The following is a 12,171-nucleotide window of genomic DNA, read 5'->3' as shown; positions in this document are numbered from 1 at the left end:
TTAATAACTGAACACTCTGGACATAACACAACAAACAAGCACAGGAAGACTCTGAAAGGGAGAAAGAAGAAGGCAGGCTGCCTAGGGACCTTGGAACTGGAGGAAGGGAAAGGCAGTAAGTTGTCTGGGTTTCCTTATTGCCCTCTATAAACCCTGGATAAGGGCATATATGTATGCCCTGAATCTCTAATAGGTACAGACAAACTCCAAGAAAAGCCTGTTCTCCCTAGCCAAAACACAGGGAAAATGGTGGCCTAATAACAAAAAAACCTTTCCAGCAATACTCTCTCCCTCTACATCAGTCAAACAAAATGGAAAAACTGAACACACACACACACACATGCACGCACACACACACATACCAGTTTCAGCAGGACCTGGCAGGAACTGATCTTTCACCTGGCTTCTGATCCATGGAAGTAGTCAGAAGCAGGTAGCAGGTGGTAACATTCCTATTACTCAACCTGGTGCTATTGGTGGGGCCAAGCAGGGAACTAATCTTCTATCCCCCGCCTAGTGGCAGCAAGTGGAGCTTAGATTTTTACATCAGGGTAATGTCAGCAGGGCCCATTGGTAAGCTAAGTCTACACCTGTCCTCAGCAGCAACAAGACCCTTTGAAGTGATATAAGGTGCAACAAATCACCAGTATGCTTAAATCCTTTCACCCCAGTGTCAGCAGGATCCAGTGGAGAGTTGAGCACCTACCTCCACAACGGGAATGGGGGTCATCAACTAGACTAATCCAGGAGGTATGATAAAAAAACCAAGAAGACTCAAATAACCAATATTAGGAATGAAAATGGGTATATCACTAGTTATCTTGTAGGAACAATGAAGGAACACTAGAAAATAACTTTACATTAATAAATTTGATGACTTAGTCAAATTGACCAATTCCTCAAAACCACAAACACTCAAATCTAACCAACTTGAATAGTCAACCTGAATAGTCCTATCATCTCACAGAAATTGAATTTTTAATAATAATAAAATGCTTCCCCCAAAGAAATCTCCAGGCCAAGGTTTCACTGGAGAATTCTATCAGACACTTAAGGAAGAACTTTATGTAATCTCTTCCACAAAATAGGAGAGAAGGGAACACTTCCCAACTCATTTTTTTATTTTAATTTTAATTTTTTTTTAGAGAGAGAGAGAGTGCATGAGTGGGTGGAGGGACAGAGGGAGAGAGAGAATCTTAAGCAGACTCCATGCCCAGCATGGAGCCCGATGTGGGACTCGATCTCATGACCCTGAGATCATGACTTGAGCTGAAATCAAGAGTTGAATGTTTAACCAGCTGAGCCACCCAGATGACCCTAATTCATTTTATATAGTTTGTATTACTCTGATACCAAAAGTAGACACTACAAAAAAGGGAGAACTACATACCAATAACTCTTGTAAATTTAGACATAAGAATCTTCAACAACATACTAACAAATTGAATCTGACAGTGTATAAAATGAATTATACACCATAGCCAAATGGTATTTATTTCTGATATGCAAGACTGCTTCAGCATTCAAAAATCAGTTGATATAGTCCATCATATCATCAGACTACAGGAGAAAAAAATCATGATCATATTGGTTTACACAATTAAAGCTTTTGACAAAATGTTGATGTAAAATCTTCAACTTGGTAAAAAGTACCTACAAAAAATATAACTAACATCATGCTTACTAATAAAATGTGGAATGCTTTCCTTCTAGAAACAGGATCAAGTCAAGGATGTCCACTGGCACTACTGTTGTTCAACATAGAGCTGGAAGTTATATCAGTGCAATAAGGCAAGAAAAAGAAATAAAAGACATGGATATTATAAGGGAAGAAATAAAAACTTCCCTTGTTTGCACATTATGTGATTATCTACATAGAAAAAGCCATGGGGTCTACCCAAAGCTCCTAGAACTGAGCTCAGTAAGACAGCAGGATATAAGATCAATACACAAAAATTGATCTTATTTCTGTATACTAATAACAAATGTGAAAACTGAAATTAAATACACAATATCATTTACAATTGTTCCAAAGAAAATGACATACTTAGGTGTAAGTCCAATAGACATGCATAGGATCTATATGCTGAAAATTACAAAATGCTTGAAAGAAATCAAAAAAATCCTAGATAAATGGAGAGACATACTATATTCATCAATTGGATGACTCTGTAGGAAAATGCCAATTCTGCCCAAACTGTTCTATAGATTTAATAAAATTTCCATCAAAATCACAACAAAGTTTTCTGTAGACACAGACAAGCTTCTTCTAAGACATCATCAAAATGGTGAAATAGGAGTTTTCTGCCACATTATGCCCAAAGAACTCCAATTCTGATAATCACCCGAGGATGACAGTGCCTTTGTGTAGGTCCAGGAGTCCCGTGAAGTTCCAGCACACTGTTGGAGCAAAAAATAATGAGATTGGATGCATTGAAGAGGGCAAAAGGAACAGTTTCACTTTACATAGTTTTCACTTTACATGTCAGCCCTCCCTCAAGACAGCACAGCTCAGTGACAAGAGAGATCTTTTGGCATGTGATTTCTCCCACAGGGGAAAGTGAGAGCATGTGAGTGAGCACCCAGCTTCCCCAGCTGTGTGGGACACTGCCCAAGAGGCCCATTTCTTTCTCCTCTCACTCAGATTTCTGAGGTGTGTTGCATGACGTGAAGTATAAGGAGCAGGTGGGAGAATAGCAGCCAGGGCTCTCAGAAGACAGTGATTGGACATGGATCCTTCTAACTGCTTTGCAGACTCCTCAGGAAACCCACTTATGAGCCCCTGGGGACACCTCACCTACAGATCCTCCATGTTGGTCCACAGGCACCCACAATACTCTACATGCCTCAGTCACACACGTCACTACTCCACGACCATTTATCAGTGTACACTCCCAGCAAGAGCTAGCCTTTGTAGATAGCTAGTGAGCACATAAAGAAAGCCAACCCACCTCTGTGGGATTGGAGGAAAGCATACAAACTTGAGCATTCAGTACCACCCTAGGGGAAGTAAACAAGAAGCTGCAAGCACTAATCCTGGTTTTGCAGGATCAAAAGAAGTTATACAATCTTAATAACTATTCCCTAAGAGGGAATAAGAATTGTGGGACATGTGTATCCACTGAAGGTCTGAGAAAGCCTCAGAATTCATACAGAGCTGATGGAAGGTATTTCTCTCCTAAAGCCAGTCAGTAAAGACTAGAGGAGGTGACTGCTTCTTCAAATGTGAAGACAGCAATGCAAGACTTCAAGGAACATGAGAAATGAAGGAAACATGACACCACCAAAGGGAAACAATGATTTTCTAGTAACTGACCCCAAAGAAATGGAGATCTGCAATTTTCCCAATAAACGATTCAAAATAGTTGTTTTAAGGAAGCTCAGTGAGCTATGAGAAAACACAGAAAGATAATTCAATAAAAGTAGGAAAGCAATACATGAAAAAAATGAGAATTTTCACAAAGAAATAGAAATCATTAAAAAGAATCAAATAAGGGTGCCTGGGTGACTCAGTCAGTTGGGTGTTTGCCTTCGGCTAAGGTCATGATCCCAGGGTCCTGGGATCGAGCCCCACATTGGGCTCCCTGCTCAGTGGGGAGCCTGCTTCTCCCTCTCTCCCCTGTTCGTGCTCTCTCTTGCTATTACTCTCTCTCTCAAATAAATAAATAAAATCTTAAAAGAAGAATCAAATAGGAATTATGAAGTTGAGGAGTACAATGAGTGAAATGAAAGATGCAATAGAGAACATCAATAACAGACCTGATCGAGCAGAAAATGAATTTATGAAGGAGAATAGAGGTCATTTGGTATTATCCAGTCAGAGGACAACAAAGAAAAAAAGAAGGAAAAAGAGTGAAGAAAGCCTTCATGAACTATGGAATACCATTAAGAAAAGCAATCTATGCATATGGAATCTCAGAAGGAGAAGAGAGGGAGAAAGGGTTAGAAAGTTTTTATTAAAGAAATAATGGTTGAGAATGTCCTGACTCTGGGGAGAGATTTGGATATCCAAATTCATGAAGCTCGTAAGTCCTCCAAGGCTTTCTTTTCAACTCAAAAAGATCTTCTTCAATGTATATTATAACAAAACAGTCTAAAATAAAAGACAAAGAATTTTAAAAACAGCAAGAGAAAAAAATTCCTCAAATACAAGAGAACCTCCATAAGGCTATCAGTGGATTTCTCAGCAGAAACTTTACAGGCCAGGAGAGAATGAGATGATACATTCAAATGCTGAAAGAATTTCTAAAAAACTGCTAAACAAAAATATTTAACCTGGAAAAGTTGTTCTCCAAAAATGGAGAGTTATAAGCTTTCTCAAGCAACAAAAGCTGAGGGAGTTCATCACCACTAGACCTGCTTTGCAAGAAGTGATGAAAGGAGTTCTTCAAGCTGAAATGAAAGGACACTAATTAGTAACATAAAAACATAAAACACAATAGTAAAAGTAAGCATATAGCCAGATTCAGAATATTCTAATACTGGAATATGGTGATATGTTTAACATTCAACCCTAGTATAAAGGTTAAAGGACAAATTATTAAAAATTACTATAACTATAATAATTTGTTAAGGGATATACAATATAAAAAGGTGTAAATTATGACATCAAAAACAAAATAGGGAGGAGTAAAAAGGTAAGATTTTTCTATGTGATGGAAGTTGTTATAAGCTCAAAATAGACTTATATCTATACAATATTCTATGTAAGCCTCATGATAATTACAAAACAAAAAATGATAGTAGACACAAAAGGTAAGGAGAAGACAATCAAAGTGTATCTCTATGGAAAATCATCAAATCACAAAGGAAGATGGCAAGAGAGAAAAAAAGGAACAAGGGAACCACAAAACAGCCAGAAAACAGTACAATGGTGTGAATAAGTCCTTACATGTAAATAATTATTTAAATGTAAATGGATTAAATTCTCCAGTCAAAAGGTAAAAAGTGGCTGAATGAAATAAATAAAAAACAATACCCAACTATATGCTGTATGTAAGAGACTGACTTCAACTTTAAGGACACATACAGGCTCACAGTGAAGGGATGGAAAAGATACTCCATGCAAATGGAAACCAAAAGGGAGCAGGGGTAGCCTCACTTCCATCAGACAAAATAGAATTTAAGTCAGAAAATCTAACAAGAGACAAAGAAGGTCATTATATAATGATAAATGGGTCAATTCATTAAAAGGTTATAACAATTGTAAATATAATGCACCCAACATTGGAGTACCTAAGTATATTAAGCAAATACTAATAGATCTGAAGGGAGAAATAGACAGTGCAATAACTGTAGGCGACTTTAATATCTCACTTTCAATAATGGATAGATCATCCAGACAGAAAAGCAATAGGGAAACTTTAGACTTGACCTATACTTCGGACCAAATGGACGTAACAAACATATACAGAATGTTCCATCCAATAATAGCAGAATGCACATTCTTTTCATATGCACATGGAACATTCTCCAGGATAGATTGTGTCAGGTCACAAAAAAAAAATCTTTGCACATTTCAGAAGATCGAAATCCTACCATTTATCTTTTCCAACCACAATTGTATGAGACTAGAAACCAGTAACATACCCAATAGTGAAAGGTTGAAAGCTTTTCCTCTAAGATCAGGAACAAGACAGGGTGCCCACTGTCACTACTCTTACTCTACATAGTGCTAGAAGTCCTTGCCAGAGAAATTTGGCATCTAAATTGGATAGGAAGAAATAACATTGTTTCTGTTTGCAGATGATGTGATCTTGTATATAGAAATTCTAAAGAATCCCCCCAAAAGTTGCTAGAACCAATAAATAAACTTAGTAAAGTTACAAGATACAAAGTCAACATACAAAATCCAGTTGCATTTCTGTATACTAACAACAAAATATCTGAAAAGGAAATAAAGAGAGCAATCCCATTTATAACAGCACCAAAGACAATAAAATACCTAGAAATAAATATAACCAAGGAGGTGAAAGATCTGAACACTGATAACTGTATGATTTTGTTGAAAGAAATTGAAGAAGGCACAACAAATAAAAAAAGAAAATCCATGTTCATAGATTGGAAGAATTAATATTGTTAAAATGTTCATACTACCCAAAGCCATCTGTAGATTCCATGTAATTCCTATCAAAATTCCAATGGCATTTATCACAGAGAGAAAAAAGAATCCTAAAATGTGTATGGAACCACGGGGCGCCTGGGTGGCTCAGTTGGTTGGGCGACTGCCTTCGGCTCAGGTCGTGGTCCTGGAGTCCCGGGATCGAGTCCCGCATCGGGCTCCCTGCTCGGCGGGGGGTCTGCTTCTCCCTCTGCCCTCTTCCCTCTCGTGCTCTCTGTCTCTCGTTCTCTGTCTCTCAGATAGATGAATAAAATCTTTAAAAAAAAAATTAAAAAAAAAAAATGTGTATGGAACCACAAAGGACCCTGAATAACCAAAGAAATCCTGAGGAAGAACAAAGCTGGAGGCATCACACTTTCTGGTTTCAAACTATATTGCAAAGTTATAATAATCCAAACAGTGTGTACTGGTGGTCCTGCCATAAAGAAGGACATAATGGACCAATGGGACAGGATCAAGAGCCCAGAAATAAATCCATGCATGTGCAGTCAACTAATATTTGGCAAAGGAATTAAGAATATTTAGTGGGGAAAGGATAATCTCCTCTATCCGTGGTGCTGGAAAAACTGGCTTTTGACATGCAAAAGAATGAAATTGGACCCCTATCTTAGGCCACTCACAGAAATTACCTTGAAATGGATTAAATATTTAAACATAAGACCTGAAACTGTAAAACTTCCAGAAGAAAACAGGGAAAAAGTTCCTAGACATTGGTCTTGGCAACAATTTTTTTGGATATGATACGCAAACACAAGCAACGAAACTGAAAGTGAAGAAGTGGAACTGCATCAAACTAAAAGGCTTCTTCTCAAAAAGAAACAATAAACAAAATGAAAAGGCAATGTATGGAATGGGAGGGAATATTTGCAAAGCATTTATCTGATAATGGGTTAATATACAAAATATATAAGGAAATTATACAACTCAGTGGCAAAAAAGAAAACCCAATTTAAAAATGAACAAAAGACCTGAATAGATAGTTTTCTAAAGGCCTAAAAATGGCCAACAGGTATACGAAAAGGTGCTTAACGTTACTAATCACCAGGGAAATGCAGATGAAAACCACAATGAGATATCACCTCACACCTGTTAGGATAGCTTTTATAAAAACAAAACAAAACCAAAAGATAAAAAGTATTAACAAGGATACAGAGAAAAGGGAACCCTTGTGCACTGTTGGTGGGATTGTAAGTTGGTACAGCCAATATAGAAAACAGCATGAGGGGGTCTTCAAAAAATGAACCCCAACCTACGTTTCATACCTTATAGAAGTTCTAACTCAAAATTAACTACTTAAATATAGAACATAAAATTATAAAAACTTTTACAAAAAATTTTAAGAGAAAGTCTTTGAGAGCTCAGACCAGAAAAAATTCTTAGATTTGACATCAAAAGCACAATTCATAAAAGGAAAAATTGAAAACTAGACTTTATCAAAATTAAAACCTTCTTCTTTGTGAAAGACTCTGGAGGGAGATGAAAAGACAAGCTAAAGACTAGGAGAAAATAATTGCAAACCACATACCTGACAAAATCCTTGGGTCCAGAAGATATAAAGAATCCTCAAACTCAACAGTAAAAAACAATCCAATTATGAAATAGGCAAAAGACATGAACAGACATTTCACTGAAGAGGATATGCCAATGGCAAATGTGAACATGAAACGATATGCAACATCCTTAGCCGTTAGGGAACTGCAAATTTAAACCACACTGAAATACCACTGCAAACCTACCAAAATTCTAAAATTTAAAAAATAGTAATAATATTTTTTATTATGCCAAAGGAAGCAGAGAAACTGGATCACTCATACATTACTAGTGGGTATATAAAATGTTACAGCCATTCTAGAAAAAAGTATGCAGTTTCTTTAAAAAACTAAATACGTGCTTACCATAAAACCCAGCAATTATACTCTTGGACGTTTACTCTCAGAGAAATGAAAATGTTTGTTTACACAAAAACCTGCAAATGGATGTTCAGAGCCAGTGTATTTGTCACAACCCCAAACTGGAAACAACCCAAATGTCCTTCCCTGGGTGACTGGATGGCCTGACTGATATGTCCCTACCATACTCAGTAGTAAAACACAAACACCTGTTGAGACTCTCAACAACTTGGATGCTGAGAGAAACCAATCTTAAAAGGTCCCATACTGTATGATCGCATTTATATAACATTCTAGAAATGACAAAATCATGGTGCTGGAGATGAGGTCAGCATCACCAGGAGTGAGGGCAGGAAAAGAGAGAAGTGGCTGTGATTATACAAAGGTGGCATGAGGGATCCTTGGGATGGAACTGTTCCATGTCTTACTTGTGGTGGTGGTCACATAGATGTACACATGTGATAAAACTGCATAGAACTACACACACACACACACACACCCCTGCATGTAAGACTAGCAAAAACTGCATGAGCTCTGTGGATTGTACCAGCATCATTTTTCCTGGTTGTGATATTGAACTGTAAACAGTGCAATGTTTGGGAAGATGTTATGGTAGAGGGTACATGGGGTCTCTCTGAATCATTTCTTACATCTGGATTCTTACAATTACATAAAGATAAAAAGTAAAAAAACGACAACCCAGAAACCTTTGCATGGATAAGTTTAAAAAGAAATATTTAAAAAAAGAAATATATCAAAATATTGGAGATAGTTATCTTTATGTTGTAAAGGCTCTGGATGATTGAAAAGATTTCATATTGAAATGAATTTTTATAATGAAAAAAATTTTTATCATGAAAAATTGGCTAACTTAAAGAGTAATGCAGACATTTTCGGAATGCTATTCAGTTATAAGTTTATTCCACTGAAAACTAAAATGTTAGATGGTACTTAATGGAAGCTCTCTCCTGCCCCCTTATTATTTTAGCTTTTAGAGATATCTATAGTTAAGTAAATAATTTAGGGGGAATTATTTAAGAATTGCCATTTAATTTGGGCTAGATCAACAGTTGCCTACTCTTTTGTCTCCCTCCTACTAAATGTTGCTTTAAAAAAACCTCTCCTTAAGAATATTCAGTAATCAGAGGGGCACCTGGGTGGCACAGTTGGTTAAGCGTCTGATTCTTGGTTTCAGCTCAGGTCATGATCTCGGGGTCCTGAGACTGAGCCCCACATTGGGCTCCACCCTTGGTGTGGAGTCTGCTTGAGATTCTCTCTCCTTCCTCTGCCCTTCCTTCTCCTGCCCTCTCTCTCTCTTTCTCTCTCAAATAAATAAATCTTTTATTAAAAAAAAGAATATTCAGTAATCAGACATTGCACTAATTCACATTCTCTATCTCAGCTGGTGATCCAAGTGTGTGAGGTTTTTCAACAACTTTATCTTCTGGAAGTATGTTTTAAACCTTGGCATGTGGTTCGGCATCATCTGAGTCTGAAATTATGATTCAGTGCTTTAATTGCAAGCTCTAGCTTGTTGGAACCATGGACAGATTGTTTAATTTACGTAGGGGATGGTCACAGTTTCTAACTATGAATGAAAATGGAAGCATAGGGAGAGATAGGAACTACTTGCTGTTTGCATATAAATGGGAGCATGGGCAATGAGAGGGAGGGACTGTGGACCGTGGTGGGGCAGCAAGGCAGGGATGCTGGGCAAGAGGGGGGCTGAGCTGCCTGCTCAGGAGGATGTGTGCCAGCACAAAGAGGCAGAGCATCCTTGCAGTAAGAACCCATGGAAGGACTTCAAGGCCCAGGCTGAGGAAGGAAGCCAGGAATGGCTAAGTCTGCTAGAAAGGAGATAACCAACGACCTTAAAACCAGATGGTAATGACCTTCTTTGGCCAATTTTCCAGAAAGACATCTTTCAGACATGTGCCAGAAAAATACTACCTCAAGCCATGATTGAAGTTTATTCTCAGGCGGAAACACTTATTTTATAAGTAGTCATGAGTCCCCAGATGACCCTCAGTTTTGACATTTCTCAAGGAGGACTCACAGGACCCAGCATGTAGTCATACTCATGGTTAGGATTTATTGTAGCAAAAGGATAAAACACAAAATCAGCAAAGGTAAAAGGCACATGGGGCAAAGTCTGAAGGAAACCAGACATGAGTTTCTAAGACTCCTCTCCCACTGGAGTTACACAGGACATACTTAACTCTTCCAGCAATAATTGACAGTATACGTGAAATATTGTTTAGCAGGGAAGTTCATTGGACACTCAGTATGTAAGGTTTTTATTGGGGGCTGGTCATGTAGATACCCTCTACCTAGCGTACCTCAAAATTCCAGACTTTCAGAAGGAAAACAGGTGGTCGGCATAAACCATATCATTTACACAAACAGTTTAGGCACAGTGAGCCATACTTATCAGTCAGGAAATGGTGGGAAATCTCCCCAAATCCACGTTCCCAGATGCCAGCCAAGGGCCATCCTTGCAAGCAGGCTTTTCCAAGAATAGCAGTCTCTGGCCTGCTGTGCTAACTCTTTTCTGCAGTGGTGCCCTAAGATTAGGCAGATGCCCTTCCTGATTTCATTGCTAGGAAGAGGGACGATTAAAGGTGTGGTGGGTGGGGAAGTGATCCAAAAGCATCCAGAATTAGGAAGAAAGAAGAAAATATTTAGATACTACAGCATAAATAGGAGGACTGGAAACCAAAGGAAGGACTTCTGGTTCAGGAGAGTGATGACATGAACACCCACATTACTGCTCCTCCCTCTTCAAATCCCATTGAAATACCTGGAAGAAAGAATACAAGGGAACAGATCTGTGGGGGCACCTGCAGTGGGAGAGGGGCCATCAGAGGATCAAAGAACTTGACCTCTTTCTGGAGAATGGAAAGCAGATGGGATGGAAATGATGGGTCAACCCAAGTGGAGAGGTCTGGAGGTGAGAGTTGTTACTTTGGGGTATCTCTGAAAAGACGCTGAGTCACAGGGATTGAGAGCAGGAGAGGGACTGGGGCAGAGAGCCAGGCGTTTCTGTAAAGCCCTGCCTAGCAGCAGGATGGCTGGGCTTCCACATCAGAACCCTTGACTACACTAGTAGCATCTGCCACAACCCTGGAAACTGCTCTGGAAAAGGACACTTGATAGCCTGCCCAGGGAGGGCTTGGTCTTCTTGGGCAAGAGACCAAGACCTCTAAGCACATTAGCTTTGTGCTGGGGAGGGGGTCAGCCAGCCTGCTTGCCACCAGTTGACACACCCTACAGGAAACCTATCAGTTGACACGTCCTATTTTGTACCCAGAGCTTTCAGGCTACCTGGCATCACACAATGATGGGAAAGATGGCTCTGGCTGCCTGCACTGGTCAACCTGGCCTTCCACTTGAGCATTGGAATCTGCCCGTACTGGGGAGGCTACCTTTCTCTGGGCTGGATTTTGCTTTGATTCTACTTCCTGAGGTAGAGATAGAAAATGTAGGAGTCTAGGGGACAGCAGAAACTGGTCAGTGAGTTTCATAGTATTCCAGTGTTATCTACAGTGCTTTCAACCCTCTGCCCCAAGGTGAGACTCTAGTGATCTTGAAAGTGGTGGGGCTGCTGTCCCATGATTGAGGAGATGGGGAAAGAGTAGGCATGCACTATAGAGTTTCTGCAGGCTTTATATATTTCGCTTTAAGCAAGATGAAAGGTCCTCTGACCCTTTCATTATTTTCCTGGGGCAGAGGTTGTGGGCCCTTGGTGAAATTTAATTACATCCTCCACCAAATCCAATTATGACCCACACCCATGAAATCCCATTATAACTTTCTTTGCTTCGTTAGAGATACAGCAGGACGGGGGCCTTCCTAATTCACTCTGGCAGATTTCCTAAAGGTTACAGTCAGAGGCTTTGCATACATTGTTCATTACTCTGCAAACAAAGCAAATATGCAAAAATGCAAATGACCTGTGGTCTAACTTGCTTAAAGACCATGTGAGTATCTGGTTTCCTAGAAGAAAGCTGATTCCTTAGAGATTTCAGGCCCCCGGGGGTATTTTCCCAAGGATATTCAGGTATTTTTATTTTGTTTTTCTTATTATTTCCAACTTTTACTTAGAAAAATTTCAAGTAGATATTTCAAGAGAAAAATAGGAAGACTAGTACAATAACACTT

General features: G+C 39.0%; 1 protein-coding gene across 4 annotated transcripts in view; it reads left to right on the top strand.

The window, feature by feature from the left end:
• The window catches only part of ACOXL (acyl-CoA oxidase like), a 346,122-nt gene that overhangs the window by 207,254 nt on the left and 126,697 nt on the right, over nt 1–12,171 (top strand). The gene's annotated exons all lie outside the window — the stretch shown is intronic.

The sequence above is a fragment of the Leptonychotes weddellii genome, chromosome 10 (genome assembly GCF_054177405.1).
Source record: "Leptonychotes weddellii isolate Sample4059 chromosome 10, ASM5417740v2, whole genome shotgun sequence".
Classification (NCBI taxonomy): domain Eukaryota; kingdom Metazoa; phylum Chordata; class Mammalia; order Carnivora; family Phocidae; genus Leptonychotes; species Leptonychotes weddellii.
Note: the sequence above shows the minus strand (reverse complement) of the source record. Positions and strands in the feature narration are given on the sequence as shown.